Source organism: Kogia breviceps, chromosome 8 (assembly GCF_026419965.1).
Source record: "Kogia breviceps isolate mKogBre1 chromosome 8, mKogBre1 haplotype 1, whole genome shotgun sequence".
In the NCBI taxonomy this organism is placed as follows: Eukaryota; Metazoa; Chordata; class Mammalia; order Artiodactyla; family Physeteridae; genus Kogia; species Kogia breviceps.
In genome coordinates this window covers 63,086,362-63,111,006 of record NC_081317.1, presented here as the reverse complement: position 1 = coordinate 63,111,006, position 24,645 = coordinate 63,086,362, and the positions used below count along the sequence as shown (strand labels likewise).

The window sequence follows — 24,645 nt, the reverse complement described above, 5'->3', positions numbered from 1 at the left end:
TGTTTACTGTAATTTGAGTAGCCAACGTTGACTACCAATACCTCTGACCTTAGAGAATAGTATGTATTAGTCTAAATTACAGATGGTGTTAACTGTTACAGCAGATTACAACAAAAAGAATTATATGATCACACATTTTAGTGTTGAAGATCACTTATTCTGTGAGAAAATTCTTTTCATTTATTAAGATTAAAGAACATTGCCTTATCAAACAGGAATCTGCATCTTTCCCTCTACAAGAGATAAATTGTGTACATTTAATATCTACTCTTTTCAAGGTATGAGGTTTGAGCATAGTCTGTCATCTCAAGCATCTGCCATGGATTTCAGGGGAAAGGAGAGCAACCGCTGATGTTTTTGTATCTGAGGTCTTTACATCAGGTATCTGTATCTAAGGTATATACAGGAGATCTTTGAAAGGGATTGATTTACCTTTCTAAATAACCAGAAAATTATATTTTATCTCAAATATATTTTTTAAATTGTTTCATTTTTATTAAACAGAAATACTGAGTTTACTGGGCTTTTATCATTTTTCTACCATCTTGCAGATGACACTGACCCCTGTATTTTTTTTTTAACTTCTAAACTTTCCTACTTCTCTTTAATAATCTGAGATAACTCCTTCTTACTCATCTTTATCCTCCTGTCTTCCAATGTCCTTGTCTCAAAACAATTTTATACTAGCACCGTTTTCTTGCTTTTGTCTTCATCCGTTTCACTCTAATGTTAAACGATTACTAGTGGGAAGAAATTTCAAATCTAAATACCAGGCTCCAACTTCTAAGTTTTTCAGTTTCATGTTTCTAACTTTTATCTCATACTTCTACATACTGTAATATTCTGCCACCATGTGAAGCCCTCAAAAACTCAGTATAAATAAAATACCATTTTTTAGGGGAACAGTAACTATAAGATACTACTTACATCTTAGAAGAATTACTATGGAAACAATATGATAAAAAGGAAAAATAGTGATTTTTTATTTTATTGGCCAAGGGGAAAAATTGAGTTTAAAAAGAGAATAGGCAGGAATAGATATATAAAAGAGGATATGAAAGAAGACTCTTAGGACTCAGAAAAATGCTTTACTTCAATATATGCTGAATGAGTAGAACAGGAAGTGAGGGGGAAAATGACTTAATAATTTCTTACAGGTTTAAGAAAGTGACTCAAGTGCTTTGAGAAGACAAAACTATGGTTTAACCCACCAGTATTTGTTTAGAAAGGTAAAGATTACTATCTACATGTTACCATAAAATGTTTATTTTAATCTATACCTTTTCAACATTTCTCACAAATTTGAGTTCTATTTGTTTCATGTGAACAGTATATTACTGGAAACAATTTTTCCAAAATTTTAAAAGTTGCAAGTACTGTTGCTTTTTAACCTTGAGACTAATCTTTGTAGAAAATCACATGTAATTGAGTGCTGTAGAAAAAGTGTTATGGCATGTAAATTATAAAACTTTGGAGGTCAATTTTGCTTATAACTGATATTTAAATACTGCTATGAATATCAGATTGGTAATAACAATGATATGCTCTATGGTTATAAAATATAATTTCCAAATTAAGTTAGAAAAAAAATTAAAGTGTTTGTATCTGTGGTGTTATAGGGGTCCAACACAATGTAAAATCCACAGATAACTAGAGAAGGATCATACAAATAAACGTCTTGGGCTAACATTGAAGTCCACCAAAATCAATCACCATCCTTTTCAATATTACTACCCTTTATTTAAAAAAAAAAAAAGGCTTGCTAACTGTCCTTACCTATTTTTTATGTATACAGATATCGTTCCCTCCAACTACAATGTCTGCTATACATCATCCCTGTTATTTATATCAGATTCAAGATAGCTTCAAGAAGTCTTCACAGTTGTTTTAATACAAGTCAAAATGTATCTGTCTTCTAGCGAACAATCTGCTCTTGATCGTTCATTATCTTTGGCATCTAACACTAATAGTTACCTCACTATACATAGTATGTATCTGCATTATAAGATAATATTTAATATTATCTTCATATAGAGCATATCTCCTTTCCTGGAGGATAGTCACTTGAAGGCAGAAATACTTTATTAATGTCTATATATCTCACAGGTCTAGGGAAATACAATGTCCATAGTAGATGTTTAAAATTTTGTGAATCATTTCAACTCTTAGTTATTGAGAACCGTCACTGAGAGTCAGTGTCTTTTTTCCCAGCTCTGATGTATTCTCATGTAACTCACATTTTCTTGAGAAATGTGAATAAAGTACAGAGAATAAGCCTGGTTGAGACTTGGTTTGCAGTGATCTAATTCTCCCAAATTTTACTACACATTATTTGACACTCTAAGTGGTTTCAGTGTGATCAACATATATTTTGATTTATCTTAGACATATATTCATGAATGACTAATGAACACTGATTCATATGAAAAAGTTCTCACCTTGTGATAATTTCCAATATTTTATTATAGTTTGCAAAATATCCTCATTATAGTACTTCAGCAAATGTACTTTCAGCTGCTAAAATATTCAACATGACTACAGTTGTTGGCAATATTAAATAATTCTTGTTGCTGCGTGATGTTAGCTGCAGCTTAAATTTCAAGTCATGGAGTATTATTATTATATGGTTAGAAATAATTTCCAGATCAATGAATCAATGTTATCTTAATATTCTGTGCCTTTAATATTTGTACCACATTTATTTTGTTAGTGGGTCTCATAAAAGACAGTTGCTTGGTGTTGGGAAACTCATTATCTTGGGATTTTGTCCAGAGCTGAATTCCCTTTGTGGTCAAAGGTCAAAGAGAATATATCCTAAGCTATTGAACCATGCTGATTTGATGGGCAGGCCATATATAATAAAGTGAGAAGGAGGGAACTTTCTCTGCAAATACTTAAAGATACTTTACTGAAAAGCAAAGACATTTTGCACAGGAACAAGTAGAAGTAGTCTCTATAATGTGTGTGTGTGTGTACATATATACGTGTGTGTGTGTATACACACATATATACATTTGTGTGTGCTTTGCTAAGTAAAATAATTTTAGAGTTGGTAGCAATCAATCAATGCTCACACCTGCAAAGTACTTAAACATTTATAAAAAGCTTCCACAAACATTCTATTAGTTGACTTACAGAATGGGAACAATTTATAACAACGAGTAATTTCAGCCTCAGAGGCTTAAAGAGAATGTTATGCTCTGGGCTTCATAACTCATTCATGGCAGGGTAAATATTTGAACCCAGGTCAGTTTATACTGTATCTGTCCCCCACACCCATGTTGATATGTTGATAACTCAACTACCATTGAGTTTTTCTGCCCCTCTTCTAGTTTCCACTTAATGTTAGTTCACATATTTATAATGTGCATATTGGGGATAGAAGCACAGAAGATCAATAATGAAGAGTACATTCATTGATGGTAAAAATTTTTCTCCCTTTTCCTATGTTGATAGAAACAAACTTGTCCCTTTTCCTGTCTATTAGGGATCAGTCAGGCCTACTCAGTCAATCTAGACAGCCCTTCACATATAATCTTGCCTTTCTTTACAAGCAGGGTTTTGCTTTTTCAGATTTGATACTGCTGAGGGTGAAAAGAGGAGATCCCATTAGAAAGGAATCTGAAGGAACAAGGTGAGAAACATCGGTGAAACTGATTATCTGTGATTCATTTGGTATATTGAGCTAGTGAACAAGTAGAGCATGGGTTCATATACAGTTACACATTTGGGTATATTGAAGCCTTGGGTGTCAGTGTGATCATCCAAGCAGAATATGCAGTAAGAATAAAAAGGGCAAAGGATAGACCTAGAGACACAGTCTTTGGGGAAGATAGATACAGGGAAGTTTGAAAGAGAACACTATCAGTATTCTTCACAAAGTTTTTTTTTTTTTTTTAAGATGTTCACATGAAAAATTAAAGTTATTTCAACTTTCAGATAAATGTACAACTTACTTATGCGTCACTGAAGTCAAAAATTAAGAATTGAATAATATGGTAATGAAAGTAACTGAAAGATTTGACAAATATTTTCTTATTGTGACTACTTAAACAATGATGCATTATTTTAAAAGGCAGTAATATTTACAAAGTATATGATAAAAGGTAGAATAATCAATTTGATATATTAAATGCTAACTTTAAACAAATATGTTAACATACAAATTTACTCAATGTGTAGCATTTATAGTATAATTTTCTACAAAATGAACATTAGAATAGGTAAGTAAGCATAATATGTACATTTATCCATTTCAACTAGTCAAACTTAGTTATTATCAATACTAATGAAAGCACATTTCCTTATACTTAGCCTTCAAAACCCTACTCAAATTTTATCCCTTCTTTGGCATCTTTACACATTTAATTAAATAGGAATCAATTGTCTTCATTATCTAAAACTCATTTACTTAAACAAAAAAGTTAGGTATTTTTTTCTTACTATGAACTAATACATATAATAACCTATATACACATGTGATTATGTTTAAACACATACAGGATTTTACTTCCATCCTGTTTTGTAACCTCATTTTTTTTTAATCTCTGGAAAACATGGTGATGATTTTTTCATGACCACTTTCTATAATACCTTTTCTTATGAAAAACTTTGATGATTTATTGTAAGTTTTGTATTTTCTGACTATCAATATACATTGTGAAGACATCAGAAAAGTGTTAAAAATAAAAATAGAATAAAAATCATGTATGTCTCTTTTCTATATCAGTTTCTCTATAAATGCACAAATGTTATCTATAAAGACTTTTTAATCTGCTTTTTCAATTTTAAAAGTATACCTGCTCCTTCTTCCGTATCATAAATATTCTTCTAAACTATCTGTTTTAATAGATCTATAGAATTTCACTCTTTAAAAAAATCTATTTGATAAATACTATCCAATTAAGTATGTGGGCTTTGCATTATTTTCACTGATATTATAACAGACTGAAAAATATCCTTTAAATCTTTTCATACATCCATAATTATTTTCTTACATTAAATCACTAGATATAGAATTGCTATTAATATATTTGATAAATAGACTAAGTATTTATTGCATGTTTCTTCATTCTTTTATAGCACTTGTCATATTATTCTGGGATTGGCTTTTGTTTTTTACTAATCTTTGCATTTGTGGAAGGCAGATATTCTATATAAATTAAAATAAGGCATGTGTATAGGTCCTAGTATCTAGATCTTAAAAAGTATAATTTTTTAAACATTAAATTGTATAAAATATATTCCATGCCCTAAATCTATAGTGTATTAATCTAGTCAACCCACAAAAGTTTTATATTCATGTCTCTAGGTGATATATACATTCTGGCTTATGAATTCATGAAGGTACAGACTCAGGGAGGATCATAATTAGAATCTGTGCAACAAAAGCTGTATTTGACCTTTACTTTTGATCTCTTGAAAACCAGAAATCAAATATTCTTTTGAATTACTGGATTATCTGCCTGCTCTAATTACATGACTCTGCAAGTGATAAAATTCAGGGTCCTTAAGGGTAACTCAGCCCTTAGGTGCCTGCCATTAAGGAGGGTCTGGAACAATGTGTCAGTCTGAAATGCTTAATGGTAACTCTGTGTTCCCACTTAGGTCACCCATAGAAATAGCCTTCCATCCTTACCCCCAAGTACTATATGAAGTTTTATCTTTTATTCTACTTATACTTCAGGCATTGACTTTCATTTCAGAAAGAAACCCATCCTTAACTACCTGTTCTATTACTTAAAGTTAAAAAGAAGAGAAAGACTACCCAATGACTTTAAAGCACTACAGAATTTTACAACTACTATAATCTTTTAAAGAAATGCCATAGCCTGATATCTTAAAAGTCTCGATGGAATTACTTTATGAACTGTGTGTATATAGGAGTAGGAAAGATGCACATACTATGTCTTGGAAAACTGAACTCACCTGGACCTGAAGCCCATCACTTTCTTCAATGCTGGTGCCAACATGCCGTCAGTCAGACACCCTTAACTAGAGTTAACTTCTTGCTTTTTATTCCCACCTGGAACAAAATGCAGTGTCAGTCACATTTTTTTCATGTTCCTTCAGCATAATAACATATTCATTGTGTTTTCTTTTCCTGTCACATTAGACTCATTTATCAGAATGCTCAACACAAAGAAGCGTAAACTCTTCACCTCTATAATTCACACCTCAGTGATTAATATAGCACCTGTGTGAGTCAAAGGGACGATGGATATTTTATTTCCTATAAAACGTTCTTGATAAAAGATTATTTTAGTGCAATTATTACTCTCCATTTGGTTTAATTGATGTGTTAATTTAGGAAGCCTTTTTCTATATATTGTCCTCAGAGACTATAAATCAAAATACATTTTTAAACCCCAGAAAGAAGCCAATGTTGAAAATATTTCATTTTCAGAATTATTTTTCCCCACCACAAAAAGGAATCTCAGTAGGAAACAGAATTTGATAATGCAATTCCATCAGTTTGATGCCTGCCCTATTTTAAACTCTTCAAATTGAGAGACACTGATGAAGAACACTCATGTTTCCTCAAATGCACCAGGGTGTTGCTGCTTTGGAACACAAGATGAAAACAGACCTTTCAACTATTGATAAAATTACAGCCTTTGCAAAAACCTCAGAGCTGGGTTGCCTTTGTGAATGGGGTGTGTTAGGACCTTCCAGTCCCCACAATTAGAGCCACCTAATCTCCCCAGTGCTCTCAGCCATATTCCAGTCCAATGCACAATCGGGAGGGTTTAAGGAAACATCCAAGAGATATAGCAGTACGCCAATCGTGCTGCTGTTTGTCCATCCAGCACTTGCTTTGCCTTTGTCCCCTTCCCCAGGATCTGGAGTTTACCCTGAACTTAATCTCATGATGGGGCTCCTGCTATTTGCTAACCTTCCTCCTGATACTCACTACCTATCCAAACCCTCAGAACCAGGGCTGAGCAGGTTGATCTACCTGCCAGGGCTCCTTCTTTCTTCTTGCTATACCTTCTTGGCACTAATTACTTATTTGACACACCACCTGATACCTGGTACCACCCTCTGTGAATGAATAACGTGGCTCCATGTACTTCAATACATGCAAACCCTGTCTACAAGTATCAATTTAGCAACCACCTGTTTTGTCCTATCTTGCTATTCACTTGGATTAAGAGTTTCTGTCTAGGTAGTGCAATGGCAAACATGCAAGAAAGGTCTACTTGGATTCCTTTATAGAACCCAAACCTTAAGAATGATTGTTCTTTCCTTGAAGTCCTCTTAAAATTCAGATTTCTCTCCATCTGGAATCCATCCTATCCCTTTCATTCCTTAAACTACTGCGACAATAGACTTTCCTCAGCTCTCACTTAGATAATACCTTCTTAAATGTTGATATGGTGCCAACTGAAAACAGAAGGCGCTTTAAAATTAGGAGAATTTGAAGAGACTTTAATAAAAAACTTATTTACAAAACAGTGGGTGGTATGTAAGGACACCACAAGGGAAGGTGAGTTGTTCTCACCCCAGGCCTTCAGGGACAAGGACAGGGAACAATTACTGTCACCTAGGAGTCAGGCATGCAGAGAAGGCCTCCTGGAGATTAGCAGTGATCTTTCCTTGGGAGTCTGAGCTAGCACAAGCTGGCAGGATGGAAGGGAGCCCTAGGATAAAATGTTCTCATATTTTCCCCTCCCTCTGATTTCCTTCCTATACTACCTATGAGACCAACCACATTGGAATCCTAAGAGCATAAAAACCTGTTGATAAACTCCATCCAAGCTAGTTTCCAGTTTTAGAGAATAGGATGGAGAAAGGTAGAGAGGGCACCTAAGAGAACACAAGAGATCCAGCAAACACTCTAATTCATACTTTGGAGCATCAAATTTGGAATGAGATATAAATCTGAGTCCTAGCTCTACCTACATGTATAACTCTAGACAAATAACCTTTTTTATTTCTCAGTATCATTATTTGTACAATGGGGATAGTATGTACTTCAGAGTTTTGTTACGATTAGATGGCATAGTGTAGCTAGAGCACAAACTAAGTACTTAACATTAGCAGTAGTGGCAGTAATTCCTCTCAAAATGTAAACACACACACACACGCGCACACACACACACACACACGCACACAGAGTCTTGCTAAAGTCTTCAGCCCTTGTGCCAACAGACCATGTGTTTAAGTGTGATTTTCCTAAGCGTTCTTCCTTCTACTTAAGAATTTTTTCTCCCCCCTATGCCAACCCCTGTTGCCTAGAAAATTCTTACTCAGATTTTAAAGTCTGTAATATGATGTGAAGGCTCTCTCTGGCCTCTCTCAGGAAAGGGGAACCATGCCCTGTTTCTCCATGACACACGTCACTCAGCAAAGCAATTAGACCATACTTGTCCTCTTAGTTGACTGTGAACTCCTTGAGGGAAAGAAAAGCTTAGGTCTGACAGATCTGTATCCTCAGAAGGAGGTTCATTGTCCCTCAGAACGAGATTCATTGTCAGATTCTTAGTAGATACTCAATAAATATTAAGTGAATAAATGAATATGTATACTAGATTAAGTCTGTTACAAAGTAAGGAAAAGCCTCAGTAACTCCTTCCTTCTTTGCCCATAGGGCAGATCAACCTGTAACCAATTGCTCATGGTGGGGACTAAGAAAGAAGAGATCCCTAAGGAAAATCCAAGCAACTGTCATTTTTCCTGGGACAGCCTTGCTGGAAAATTCACCTCATTCATTTCAAGTGTGCCAGAAGCACTAGTTCTAATTGAATTCATTCAGTAACTCAAAAAACTACTTAACTCTGACTACAAACACCTCTATGCATCTGATGCATTTGAGTAATAAAACCACCAGTTGAATTGCCAACATTCTCTCAATGAGTAACCAAAAGTTTTTCCCCTCCAATTAAATATATTCTGCTTTGTGAATGGGTAATTAATTTGCATCACTCTAAGTCTCACAAAATGGTATAAATGACAAAGTCTCACTCCCACTTGCTTCCACCCCTTTCCATTTGTCACCCTCAACAAGACAACATTTACTGGCATCTGTGTGTCCTTGCTAAATTTCTTCCTGCAAATACAGTTATGTACGTGTATTCTCACTTCTCACCCCACCTTAAAAATACTGCATGCTTTACCTACTACTATGAGCCTTTTTTCCCACCCAAAGTAACTTTGAGGTCTTTTATACTAGCAAATAAACAGTATCTTCATCATATTCAGCTTCATGTATTTCTGTTCTGAAATACCGTTAAGTTCTTTAACCAGACTCCCCAAAGATTTTTCAAAACTTTCACTGTTATTAAGAGGTTATAATAAATGACTTAGTATAAGTTAGTATCTCATAGGTCCCCATCTGTAGGATACATTCCTACAAGTATGTAGAGGGAGTTCAAAGGTGAATGCATTTGTAACTTTCAAACAGATTGACAAATGACAAACTTGAGAATCAACTCCTTGAGAATCAAACAAATTTACACTCTCACCAGCAGTCTTAAAGATTATGAGTGGGTTTAGTATCTTTTAGATACACAATATCCCTTGTCATCTTTCTTTGTGAAATTTCTAGTAACAGCCTTCACCATTTTTATTATTCCAACTGCAGTTTAACACATTCTTTCTTATACTGTGTGTTTTCAAAATGAAGCAAAGTCATTAACCACATGAGCAAAATATTCCTCTATGTTTAGGTTTTCTAAAACTTTTGTGCCCAGCTTCCTGCAATCCTATACATCCTGGAAAGCTAACCATCAGAAAGAGGTCTCACAGTGTCCTCTGGTGGCAACCTGCTTCATCGCATCTTCCCTGCATTAACTTTGGGGCAGAAGGTTGATGTCAGACTCTGTTAGCCTCTTAGCCTAGTTCAAGTCTCTTCACCCCTAACACAATATGAAACTACACCCATGACTTTAGAGCTAAGTCAGCCCTTTAAGGAAACAAATTTGTGCTTTCAACAAATTGGTGGGTGTCCTAATAGGCAGGGTTCATCTCTTTTGTTTTTGTTGTTTTTTTGTTTCTTGTGTGTTTTCTTCTTCCCCTAGTTGCTTTTAAATATGTCCTGGAGTACATTTTCAGTGAGCTGCAGTGCAGGCTTGTATGGGCAGTCAGGCTCTGCTTCAGCCTTCCACCTCTATCAGTGAAATCCAAAGGACTATCATCACTCTGTAGAAGTCCTAGTACTAAAAATATCAAAGTCAGCTTAGTTAGAAACCTAAAATTCATTTCATTTCATTCCTTCATTCCACAAGTATTTGGAATACTATATGCAGTGTCCTAAGTGCTTGTGAATTTTTCAGTAAAGAAAGTAGACAAAAAAATCTGTCTTCTTGGAGCATGTCTTCTAGTTGGAGGAAAAAGAAGACGTGAAATTAAGCAAATACACCATATTAAAAGACATGGGTCTGTGAGAGAGTATATGGGCGAGGGGGCTGTTTCAACTTGAACTCGAAAGAGAGAGGGTTGGCGTCTTTGAGACAGCAGCATCTGAGTAAGAACTTGAAGGAACTGCACAGGAACTGTGCAGTCCCCAGGAGGAAGGGCCTCCTAGGACACGGAGGCAGCCTGAAGGCCATAGCCTACTTGGTAGGTGTAGCAGTACACACGAGAAGGATGCCCTTTGAGCATGAACAGACCTTTCCACCCAGTGGCTAGGAATGCTGTCAAATGTCAGCCCCAGTTCTCATCCCACTTTGAAACTGGCCTAAGCTGGTTGTGCTGTGTCACCAAGTCATGCACCCCATGACTAGAGGATGCCAAGAGTCAAGGTCTGGTCTGTAGTCACAAGGAAGGACAGCTCCCTGGGTTGTTGGCTGAGGCTTTTGTGGAGATCGCATTGAAGCCCATTTTGCTTGCCTACCCCTACTTTCTTCCCCTTTCTCTGACAGATGTTGATCCCCAAAACACTCCCCCTAAACTTCCTGCATACTCCTTTGTTTCAGTGTGCGCAGCTGAGGAGCAAGGTATCAAATCCAATAAAGCATTAATTAATTCTTTCAAGTATTTAGTCAGTGTCTACCATAAGCTAGCACCAATTTTGGTGCTTAGAATATAGCAGTTAAAAAAATAGTTCTTTCATATGAAGATTAAATGACTACAGAAGGCAAATTTAATAAGATACATTGTAAATAACATAGCAATTAATGCTGAGGCCATAAACAATCAAAAGTCTATAAGCCATGTCTGGGAGGGAAGTTGCAATTTTTTTAATTGGAAAATTTTTAATCAGTAACTTCGTATAAAATTGAAGTATATGCAATTTCATAGGTAAGAGTCAGGCAGAGTCAGGCAACTTCTTACAAAGTCAAAATTTGAGTAAAGACCTGAAGGAAATGAGGGCATCGGCCTTGTGGATAACTGGGAGAAAGCATTCTAGGCACAGGAAACATGAAGGACAAAGTCTCCGAGATTAGATTGTTTAAAAAACAGCACGAGGACTTCCCTGGTGGCACAGTGGTTAAGAACCTGCCTGACAATGCAGGGGACACCAGTCTGATCCCTGGTTCGGAGAGATCCCACATGCCGCAAAACAACTAAGTCCATGCGCCACAACTACTGAGCCTGAGCTCTAGAGCCTGCGTGCCACAACTACTGAAGTCTGCAAGCCTAGAGCCTGTGCTCCGCAACAAGAGAAGCCACCACAATGAGGAGTCCGCACGCCGCAATGAAGAGTAGCCCCTGCTCACCACAACTAGAGAAAGCCCACGTGCAGCAACAAGTGCAGCCAAAAATAAAAACAAAACAAAAAACAGCATGAGATCCAATTTGTTAGGAACAGATTGAGACAGAAGAGAAGAGCAAGTCAGAGAGTAATGAAGGGACATTATCAAAAACTGAGTAGGTTATCACAGGCATTAGAGATACATCTCCAAATGAGATGGCAAACCAATGGAGGACTCTGAGTAGAAACCGAACAGGATGTCTCTGCCTGGATTTTAAGAGACTGAAAGGGAATAAAGTCAGAAACAGGGAAGCAAGACTACTGCAGCAATATAGAAAAGAGATGAACGTGGCTTGAACTAGAGCAGAAACAGTAGAGGCGGCAAGGAATGGTTAGAATATGGATGTATCTGAAGATAGAAAAGATGGGATTTGCCAACAAGTGCTTCATCTAATATCCCACGTTGAACAACCCCATGGCTTCAGATCTAAGCACAATAGGGAAAACAATGTTGGCATCTACTTGAAGCAAGGCTTAGAGGGAATTAAAGGGATCCATTGTAAAACTGGTAATTTCCAAATGTCCATTAGGCATCTAAATGAAGATGTCAAATAGAGAGCTAGGTAAACTACCTGAGACTGGGGGGAGGGGGGTGAAGTGCCTAAAAATGTAGATTTCTAAGTAATTAGAACACAGATGTTACTAAAAAACCGGAGATAGGGAGTGAGTATGGTTTGGAAAGAAAGAGGTCCAAGGACTGAAGCCTTGGGTACTTCAACTTTTATTAGAGATTCAAAGAGTGAAGAGAAACCAGCAAAGAATGAAGTGGCTAGTGATGTATGCCAGGAAGTTAGAGAGTGGTGTTCCAGAAGCTGAGTGGAAACTGTAAAATATCAGAGAATGTTCAACTGTGTCAACTCTAGCCGATAAGTCATGTGAGATGAAGACTGAGGATTGTCATTTTATTTACAGTGTAGAGATCATGGGTAACCATGATAAAATGAGCCTTAGGGAAATGGTGAGGAGGATGCTAGAATAGAGAGGAATAAAGACAAGTCCAGAGGGAAGATATTGCAGAGCATGTATACTATTTTCATGTACAAGTTAATGCAGACCAGATTTCCCTCAAAAAGCTAGCCTTAGTAAGTTAAGACATAGAAATCCTACAAATTATGTTCCTTCAGTACAATGGAAATAAGTTGAAAGCCAGTAATAAAAGGATAACACAAACCAACAACCTTTATGTCTGAATTTTTTTTAATGTAAATAACTAGACAAGAAATATTAGTTTAATTTTAAAACGATATAAACTGAATGACAATAGAACTACTACGTATTGAAGCCTGAGAAGCCTTTTGGATCCTTACCCTCTCTCCCATGTTTCCCTTTCACAGGCTGAATATTGCTTCTAGAAAAGTACTTAGAAGATTTGCCACACAAGAAAAAATCACCGTTTTGTACCTTATTTCTAAAATAATTTGACCATGTGCTCATCTTCCTCACTAGGCTGTAGGCAGTTTCAAAGCAAGTCCTTACTCATTTTGATAGTATGTAGCACTCAGCAAAACAGCTAAGTAGGCGGGCAGTACTCAATGCATGCCTATTTAATGAATGGAAGAGATGAATTCACGGACAATTAGATGTATTACAACTTGGTAAGTAGAACTCAGGGATGTACAAAGTCAGTGTATGGCTGAAAAGATCTACATTACTGAGTGGCATGTAGGATGTCAATTAAATTGTGTGGAATTAGTTTTTTAAGAAAAATTCACTCTTCAAACTAGCTGCAAAAATAAATTTACAGAAAAATTGCAGGGTTCAATAGCTGCTTATCAACTCCGAAAGAGATCCACTCCTGAGGCTTGCTCTGACCTTTCACCTGGCTCTTCCTGATGCATATTCTTACTACAGAAGGGAAACACACTTTTTTTTTCAATTGCACTTTCCAAACTACTGCACCCCCAAAACTCCCCCATAGATTTTAGCTTCCTGGAGTACAATTTGGTCAGTGCAAAGGCTGAAAAGTTTCTCACATAAATCCCTTAATGCCTTGACAGACATCTAAGCTCTAAAGCTACCCATGCTGTTTTCCCCAATTCATGCCTGGAAACAAAGATATTTACACAATAAGAAGTAAAAACTCATACGAGTCCCCCATAACATAAAATGTTTTAATTGAAGCAAAATGTTCTGTGAAGCAAAACTATGAATATGTGCTGACTCATTATTTTTATAATGTAAAAGATGGAATGCATAATGATTACATGCATGAAAATCCTGATTTTGGAAGCCATGCAGAGAGTTTTATTTGCTTATGAAAACCAGAAAATGTCTGAAAACATAAAAGGAGATTAGCCCAAGAGCCTAAAAATACCAAAAGAAATCATGTTTTATTAAAAAAAAAAAAATTACTTGGTTAAGCTAAAGAGTTGACATTTCCCTTTATCATGTATTTCTACATATAGAAGAAGCTTATTCAATATGGTGAGCAGTTTGATTATACCAATTCCTCATTTAGCTTTCAACAAGGCACCTTGGAATAGTATATTAAACTTAGGTATCAAAATCCTTTGTTACTTATATTTAACATGGGCTCTCAGGATGACAAATTAAAACTGTGGCATGTAAGGAGTGAAAGGCCAAGTTAGATTTTCATCCTGATTCTTGGTTCTCAAGACTAAACTTATCTTCCAAGAAGAGATCTTTTCTTCACATAACATTGTGAAACTAGGCAAATATTTTTTGCACATAAAGATCTGAGTAATGTGCCTATCAAGTTTATTTTATTAAATTGGCCATCCCTGAGAGTGAATAACTCTATCTCTACATAGAACAAATCAAGAAAGGTGGCAATAGAGGAAGACGACTATTCAGGAACTTCATTAGTCTGGAAGGAAGCTAGTTTCCTTGTTGAGGGAATATCCTGCTTGCAAAGTATCAACTTTTTTCCCCTTGACTTTATTAAGGGAACAGAGAGAAGGCAAAAATGAAAATTCAGAGCATGAAGAGTCGCCAAGATGTTTGTTGACAATCCTAAGATCTATCAGTAATTTGCCTTTTGTGGTCCTCATTGCTCAAGACCCTATTTCAAAGTCAACTTTATGAAGATGAGACTATACCCCTCAAAGTACAGGTAGTTGTTCCCTTTACTGTACTTATGAACTGCACTGTCATTTTCTATCAGCACAATTATCACTGTTTTGTTTTGTTTTTTGTTAACAGGGCTGTCCTTCCTCGTGAAATAAGAATATTTCAACAAGAGATATGCATCCCTTATTGCTGCTACTCTTTTCTCCTCCTATCTGCCCTCAACCCACTCCATCTCCAGGACCTAACATCATGCCTGGAAAACAGTAAGTTATTTTGAGTGCTTAGTGATAAAATGGCTGAAGAAAACGTGAAAAATGTCAAAGTTAAGGCAAGAAAAAGCAAAATTTAGAGACAAGCTAGAAGTCAAATAGCCATGCACTTCCAGCTTCTCTTTAGATTCATTTGTTTACCTGATGACCCAATACTCTGCTACATCTATTTCTTACAAAGGTATAATTTTAAGGATAAATATACAGTACTTAGCCAAACATTTTTAAAAGTGTGCCCAAGAAACTTCTGTGATCCAAAGGCAGTGACTCAGAACCATTGTTACAAAAGAGAAAGGACAATATTATCAGCCTAACACTCCCACCAAAATTGACAGTGCCATGTAAGACATGCTCTGAGTAGGGGCAAAGGAAGAGAGGATTGAAGAGATTTTATGACAATGAGAGGATAATTGTAAAAACCAAGATGAGAGTCAAAGTATAAAAACTATTTGAAATGAAATTAAAACATCTAGTAGTAGAGTTGCACTGTATATATAAAAGAATATTAAAGTGCAGTGAGAAAAATAATATTAAAGTGCACTGTAACTGATACAATCGCAGGATGGTGGGTATAAGATTCCTTCGGTAGGGTGAAGGGTAACTGATACAAGAAAACAAGATGTTTAGAAAAAATATAAGTCAGATAAAGTTCAAACAGAAGGGCAAAAAGATAGCATCAATGATTTTCTGATATATTTCATTTTCCCCTCTAGGATCTTTGGAAAATCTTCAATTACAAAATGTTTTCATTAATGAATGTTTGAGTTCCCGATTCTTTATACTTTAAGGGAAGTAGTAGGTATTTCTAAACATTTTTAAAGGTTTTTAAGATTGAAACTAAAGCTCAGCATTCTCCACACCAGGGCTTCCCATCCTTCACAGGATATGTAGGTTTTAAAAATTCTCTTCCCAGGCTTCCCTGGTGGCGCAGTGATTGAGAGTCTGCCTGCCGATGCAGGGGACACAGGTTCGTGCCCCGGTCCGGGAAGATCCCACATGCTGCGGAGTGGCTGGGCCCATGGGCCATGGCTGCTGGGCCTGCGCGTCCAGGGCCTCTGCTCCGCAACGGGAGAGGCCACAACAGTGAGAGGCCAGCGTACCACAAAAAAAAAAAAAAAAAAAAAAAAAAAAAAAAAAAAAAAAATTCCCTTCACCTATTTCCTTTCCTCATTTCATTTGTCCTTTATTTTTCTTACCTGGGAGTGTCCCTCATAACACTAGTAGGACATAATTATTTGTTCTGACTTCTGGACAAATTGGGTTAAAAACAGTGGGAAACATGCAGGACACTGGACAGACTCTGAAGAAGGATCTGGGGGCTGGATTACTCATTGGTCTGAAAGTAAGAGATGCCATTTCTGGTTGTATTTAGGGTGGGGATAATCCATGACATGCAAACACATTGCAAGCACTAAGGCTTTTTTTTAACCTGTGGTTAATTAGGATCAGACGTAGGATAAAGGTGAAATACTAGATATTTGTAGCCCTCTAATAGTACAGGGACAATGATTATTGTGGAGAGACCTGGCTTCTGTTAAATGAATTAGAAGCCTTCATTCAGATAAAAGGAATAGGCTCAGGATATCCAACTCTAAACCAAATCAAGCCATAAAATCCCAAGGTCCTCTACTAAAGATTTTGAAGATATTCTCATCTCCTTGAGTTGAAAGGCAGACGGCTCTGAAAAATCAGACCTAAGATTTAATTGCAAAGGTGGAAGAACTGCACAGGAAACCAAGTGTGGAGAGACCTGTAACAAAGTCATGGCCCTTAAACAGGTGGGAAAGGAAGTCCGATGACAGGACTTTTGAGTGGATGAGCCCACAAATTTTGAACTCCTGAATTCCTCTGAATCCTCTGGGTCAGTAAAAGCAGTGCCCTTGGTCATTGAGAAAAGTCACAACTTCCCTTGACTGGGCAAGGTATAAGGATATTATTTAAAATTAGATTTTTCAAAAGATAATGTTATTCTCCTCAAGATCCCAAGCTACAATCCCTCCTTGCCTTCAGGCTAATCACAAGGGTGAGGTCTCAGCACAATCTGAATGGAGAAGTGCAATCTCTGCTTTGGGAGAAAATAGTTTATACACCCAAGGACTGCAGTACTTAGCTAATATACTAGAGCAGGAGCCAAGGTTAAACCTGTGGGAGTCTACTCAGTTCATTTTCTGGAGTCGAGGGAGAGGCAACATACAGCTGGATAAGCGGAGAATTTGACTCAGCGAACCTACTCAAAATGTGAATTCAATGTTCAGGCAGGAACACCTGGCCCAAATGTGTGTGTGTTGGGACAATTCCTTGAAACCTGCACACAATCATGGTCTGCAGCAAATGAAGTAGAGGTGTTAGGATGGTTTTTGGTAAGGCATTGATAAAATTCATAGGTTTGCGATGATAGGAAAGTTAGAACACATTTATTAGGTTAAAGAACTCACCACCTCATTTGTGTCCCTTGGGGAGACCAGAGGACCCAGAGCTATTCAAACAGTGAAACAGCACACTGGTGAAAAGGGAAAGAGTAACAAGGAAAAACTCAAAACGTGGCTATGTTCTGTAGTACAGGTGGAAGATGGGAGTTTAGTGGGTTCCGGGGTATCAAGGAGGATGATGGGACTGCAGTACAGAAGCCAGGTAAGCATCAGAAGCAAAGTCAAAGTAAAATACTATCACGCTTAGCAACACTACATTGGCTATCATGGTACCCTGCTCCACAGGCATTTTTGGCAACGACTAGTAGACCAAGGTGCTCCTTGTGACAGGATTTATATGTAACTGACTAGAGTACTGTTCAATTATAAAAATGGAAAAGAAAATTGTGAGCAGAAACCTGACACACGTCACTGCAGTGGAAAATTGCTGTCCCTCGCCCATTTTCTACAACCAAGTCAGTTCATAGATTGTGAGTCCATTGACTGAATGGAAGCCTGGCTCCTGTTGAGGTTCTCTGCAACACCACTGTACATACATATTCTTAAAATGTATATACATATATTCCCCGAAGAGTTCCAGGGCCATTTGCCAGACTAAACATTTACTGGGAAAAATAGAATACACAGAATTCAGACTGTTTGAATTAAGATCTAACACTGGAAATAAAATACTTGAAATACTACAGTATTAGAGTGAGGGCTTATGGAACCCAGGGGATAAATACGTTTATTCCAAGTCCATCATACAATGTTTCTGATATGTCTGCAGATCCATCTAGCAATTATTTCCCTGAGAACTAACCATGCGAATTTCATAAGTGCATTCACAGGAGTGATAGACTTAACTAGCAGCACTCCCACATTGGTTCCCAAAGCTGTGGGGTAAGGAACATTATGGTAGCAAGCAGAGAGTGGAAGTCCCTGAGAATGTCCCTTACAGTTTTAGCCAAGACAGTAAATCACATGTAATAACAAATCTTAGAATTACAGAAATTAGAGGTACCAAAGACCTGAAGAATGCAAAGGTGGTGATTCACATTATATACCCATTCATCTGTTTTGTTCATGAATTTTTTTTTTTTTTTTTTTTTAAAGGTCATGATTGAGATGGTTAATTTTGTGTGTCAACTTGGCTGGGCCATGCTGTCCAGTATGTGGTCAAGCATTTTGTGTATTTCTGCAAGGGTGTTTTTGGATGAGATTAAGACTGATATTAGTGGACTCTGAGTAAAGAAGATTGTTCTTCATAATGTAGATAGGCCTCATCCAACTCACTGAAGGCCTGAATAGGACAAAGGACTGATACTCCCCCAGCAAGAGGGAACTTTGTCAGCAGACGGCTTTTGGAGCCACAAACTGCAACGTCGGCTCTTCACTAGGTGTCCTCCTGATGGCCTTCACATTGGAACTGCAGCTTTTAGACTCCCTAATTGTATAAGTGAATTCTGCAAAGTAAATCTCTGTACACACAGACACACACACACCTGCTGGCTCTTTCTCTGGAGAACCCTATACACTGATGAGCTACCATGCCGAATGTGGTATTTTAACTGCCTCCAATTTCAGTTTATCTGACTTACACTCAATGAAAGCATCTCATTCCTGCACACTGCAATCATTGCTGAAGCAAACAGTTTTGTGCATATTGTAAACAGTTTCTTTTTGTAGATGCCACCTGGAAATGCTTTATCTCATGCCCATGCTACATACTTCTCACTTCCTGCCATAGTTTTGACATGTATATACCTTTAGACATAGAATGCCTTGAAAAAATTGGTGTGTACACACTGAACATTCCAGTTAGCCTCTGAGCTGCCATGTGTATAAATGCAAGATTTCTTAGTTGTGTCTTTTAGCTGTACTTTTCCATCCAGGTACTACCTTGAAGGACTCTAGGTACTTAAGACCCTAGATTGGAAATCATTATTCAATGAACAGTCGCCAAAAGCCCTTCTACTTAGAGGGTCATATTATTTTCATATTTTACTACTAAATTAACAATTTTTAAAATACTAACTTTAAAAATGTTGTTCTAACATTTTCAATATGTCAATACTGCTCATAAGAACACAATTTCTAAATTATCTAAGCAAGAAACAATTTTGTTCCTGGTTTAAAACAAGAATAACAAATAACAGGCAGAAACAGAAAATCTCCTATTATTTATGAGGCCACTGAGTTAATAACTAGTTCACATTCATGGATTACTTTCCTTTTGAGTAAAACACTACAACATGTACATAAAAAATTCAAATGATGCCTGCTAAGTAGTTATACCTCCTCCCACCACAAACAGTTCATTTTACCCATAGTAGTTTCTGTTTGTCTTTCAGAAATATTTGTGTACATCAATATTAATAGAGCCATCAATACAAGTAACTATATATGTAATGATAATAAGATTTCTCATATAAGAGCTATTTTGATTAGCTGGGAAATATTACAAAGGAGTGAGATAGACTTATATCTTGTTTAGAATGAGATTCTACGGTAAGATAAACTCAGTCTTAATATTAAACCTCTGTTAAAAGTAAACTCTCATTTAATTTTATAGGTAATTATAGACGAAAAAGGTAAAGGTCTCTCATTTAAAAAAAAAATACAGGATCAAACTAAATGCAGAAAAGCTTGCATTTCATCAAAGCAATGGAACAGAGGACAGAGAAGCAACTTCTTCCCATCACAAATTAGGCACAGAAAGCACAAGTGGTCAGGTCCTCTTAAGCTTTCAGCCAAGGGGGTGAACAATCTACAGTGTGAGACTGAAAGGGAAACATCTAACTGAAAAATAATGAGTGAATGAGTGAGTAGATGAGTGAGTACTAAGCAGCCAAATTTGGTGTGGGGTATCATCCTAGGAGTACCCAAAAGAATATAAAGCAATAAAGAATATACATGTATTTAAGTCAGATTCTCTAAGTATTAAAATGTGAATGTATGTGGTTTTTAATTTTATGAATCACAAAATAATTTTATCCTTCTAGTTTTGTTATGCATCAGTTTGGTACCCAAATTTTGCTTCTCGTCTCTATCACCAACCTTAGCCACAACACTTAACTCTGAATATTCTGGACCATTAAGAAAATAATGTTACTCTCAAAGGACAAAGAGTTACTCTCAAAGGACAAAGATTTTCCAGGATTGAGTGTAACTACATGTTCCTGAAACAGCATCAAAACTCTTCCAGGGAGAGCCAAGACATTTTGAATTGTAATATTAAAATTAGAATAAAACCTTAAGATAGTATATTTCCAAACAAATATGACCTTCAAACTACCTGTTATTTTTATCTCCTTTTAATATTTTATAGTATATTAAATGCACTTAATTCTAGTCTTTATGTTCCAGAAATGTTCAGTATCATGTATGATCTTCTGTTCTTTATTAAATAACTCAAGTTATTTCACTTTCCAACTTATTTGTAATACTATTCTTTGGCCTTTCTGAGGGAAGGAGAAAATGTAAATGATACCGAGGGGAAGCTTATCTCAACCCTGACTAAAGTAAAACTTAAAAATAGACAAAATTTCTGAAAATGTCTGAGGCAGAAGTATTATGGAGATTGAGATTGTGAGTCAGATGATTAGAATTTGTATATGAACATGAAAGCTTAAAACTCTCAAGCACTACTTGGATTCAGAAGTGTGATTGCTTTTAATATGCATACGTGATTTTTAAAAACTAGTTAACTATGTTTCATGTAGGAAGAAGCCAATAATATTTACAAAGATCAGACCTAAAACAGAATATAAGTTGTATAATATGATTTAGAATGTTGCCATATATTTAATCTTGTGTTCTTGAAGTATCCATTTTCCACAAAGGTAATTAGTGTGGGAAAAAGTGAGGTGAATCAGACATGGGATTATCCTTAAGGAACCAGTTACACAGTAACAGACATATCAATGCATTAGTAAATTAAAAGGCATAAAGCAAAAAGTGATTTTACTTTCTAGGGATGAAGGGACTAAACCAAATTTCCTCCACAAACCATGAGAGAATGAGTTATAGTAAATATCAAGTTTAAACATATGTTAGGTGCAAGTTTAAAGAAAATTGGGTATGTAATAACCAACCACTGGTGCTGAAACGTTAAACTGCCACTTTCTTGAACCAGTTAAGAGTCAAAATAGATGAGAAAGGCTTAAGCTCAGGTTAGGTGGAAAGTTTGAGAACATCGTATTAAGCTGAAGCCCATCAACAGCTATACATTTTGTTGAAAATGAAATTTTTAAGAAAAAATTATTCTTACCAACTGGGTGGCAGGGGGGGATTAATTTAAGACTTGTTTGTATTAGCCTTATTTGAAGGACCTCACAAATTAAAAACAAAGTGATACAGAACTGTTATCGTCCATGGGAATCTCGGCATAGACAAAGAACATGCCTGTTTAAAGATACCTCATAAATCCAAGCATAAAAACTGCCACAAATAAAGCTCTGTCAAACAATGCACAACCCAAAACTACAATATTCATGTTGATGCAAGCTTCTCAGAGAATCTGTACAGATACAGACTATATTATTTAAGTATTAAAGTTGTACAAAAGTGCAAACAAATGAGAAAAAGTAGTCAGGTAAATTTATAAATATATTCAAATTGGACGTCTGAAAATAAAGTATGATCACTGAAATTAAAACTCAGAGACACCAACAGAATACTTCCTACCTCTTCCTAGAAGGCCATAAAATACCACAACCAGATAGAGACATTTCAAGAAAGGAAAACTACCGGACAATGTCTCTGATCAACAACATGTAAAAATTCTCAAAATATTATCAAAGAAAATTCAATGTATACAAAGAATTATACACCATGACCAAGTAAGATTTATTCCAGGTATAGAGCTAAACCCAATGTTCTAAGAACATCAAATGTAATCCATCAGATCAATAGGTAAAAGAAAAATTGCTATCAACTGATACAGAAAAATCCTATGACAAAACTCAGTACCCATTCATGATAAAAGCTTACAGCAAATTAGGAACTGAGGAAAACTTCCTTAACTTGATAAAGGATAACTACCCCAAAAATGCTACAGGTAACATACTTAATGGTGAGAAACTGGATACCTTTCTCTTAAGATAGGGAACAAGTGAAGGACGTCCCCTCTCACCACTACTACTCAATATTTTAATGGAAGGACTCCCAAGTGAAATAAAGGAAAGAAAGGTACACAGATCTAGAAGGAGCAAATACATCTTTTGTTGACAGATGACATGATTGTCTCTGTAGGAAATCCCGAAGAATTGAAACAAAAACTCCTAGAATAAGTAATTATAGTAAGTTCACAGAATATAAGGTTAACAAGCAAAATGCAATTGCTTTTCTATAAAGCACTAGTGATTAGAAATTTGAAATTGAAAACTAAGTACCACTTATAAACTAAAAAATAAAGTGTTTATAAATTTAACAGAATATGTATGGTATCTATGTGGAAAGCTTTAAAATTCTATTGAAAAAAAATCAATGAAGATCTAAATAAATGGAGAGATATTCCATGTTCATGAACGAGAAGACTCACTTGTTAATATATCAGTTCTTCCCAACTTGATCCATAGATGTAATGGAATATCAGTCAAAATCCAAGTTTTTTTTTTAATATATTAACAAATTCTAAAATTTATATACAAAGATAAAAAGATCTAGAATACACAACACAATGAGAACAAAGATGGAACACTGAAACAACCCAACTTCAAGAGTTCATAAAAAGCTACAGTAATCAAGACCGCATGGTATTGATGAAAGAAGACACATAGATTAATGGAACAGAACAGACAGCCCAGAAACAGATCCACATGAATATTAACTGATATCTGGTGAAGGTACAATGATGACAACCAAGTCAAGAAAGGATAGCTTTTAAACAAGTTATGCTGGAAAAACTGGACACCCATGTTACAAAAAAAAAAAGATATACATATATATATATATATATATATATATATATATATATATAAAATCTATCCACAAATCTTACTTCTTTCACTATACCTGACTCAAATTGAATCATAGACCTAAATAGTAAACAATTCTATAAAACTTATACAACACAGAAAACCTACCTGACCTTGAATTTAGCAGTGATTTTTTAGATACAACACCCAAAGCATGATTGCCAAAGGGAAAAAAGAAAAATGATAAATTGGACTTTATTGGGACTAAAAGACTTCTTTAAAAGACACCATTGAGAGAATCAAAGAAGCCACAGCTCGAGAAAATTAACAAAACACTTATATGACAAATAACTTTTATCAAATGTACAAAGAACTCTTAAAACTCAGTGGTAAGAAAACCACCCAATTAAAACCAAGTATCTGAACACTTCAAAGAAGAAAACAAACTTATGGTTACCAGGAGGGAAAGGGATAAATTGGGAGATTGGGAGTGACATATACACACTACAATATATAAAATAGATAACTAATTAGGACCTACTGTATAGCACAGAGAACTCTACTCAATACTCTGTAACGACCTACACAGGAAAATAATCTAAAAAAGAGTGGATATATGTATAACTGATTCACTTTGCTGTACACCTGAAACTAATACAACATGGTAAATCAACTATACTCCAAAAATTAAACAAAAAAGATATGCAGATGGAAAGACATGCGATGTCATTGCATTAAATAAATAAAAATTAAGACAATACACCTATTAGCCACAATACATCTTCTAGAGTGGCTAAAACAACCAACCAACCAACAGCAGCAAAAAACCAAGTGCTAGTTAAAATGCAGAGCAATAGCTTGGAATGCCAACTGGTATAGCCACTATAGGCGACAGCTTGGCAGGCTCTTAAAAAGTCATACAGTTTTACCATATAATTCAGCTTTCATGCTTCTAGTTATTTACCCAATTGACTTGAAAACTAATGTTTACACAAAAACCTGCCTGCAAATGTTAACAACTTTATTCATAATTGCCCCAAACTGGAAGCAACCAAGATGTCTTTCAATAGGTAAATGAAAAAACAACCCATTGTATACATGTACTAGTTTACTCAAAGTAAAAGATACGATTAAGACACAGAAAGACAGGAAGGAACATTAAGTACATTTTTAAATGGCTAAATGAAAGCAGCCAGTATGAAAAGGTGACTTGATTTAATTCCAGTTAAGTATTACTCTGGAAAGGCAAAACTATAGAGTAAAATAGTCAGTTTCCAGAGGCTTGGGGTAGGGGAGGGGGATGAATAAGTACAGGTCAT

The 24,645-nt window shown here is 35.9% G+C and overlaps 1 protein-coding gene across 47 annotated transcripts in view; it reads right to left on the bottom strand.

Moving 5' to 3' along the window:
* The window catches only part of PTPRD (protein tyrosine phosphatase receptor type D), a 2,126,684-nt gene that overhangs the window by 1,505,956 nt on the left and 596,083 nt on the right, over positions 1-24,645 (bottom strand). For all 47 annotated transcript variants that reach the window (XM_067041545.1, XM_067041546.1, XM_067041519.1 and 44 more), the window contains one exon: positions 5,929-6,025. The gene's annotated coding sequence lies outside the window, so the exon portion shown is untranslated. The remainder of the gene's footprint in view (positions 1-5,928; positions 6,026-24,645) is intronic.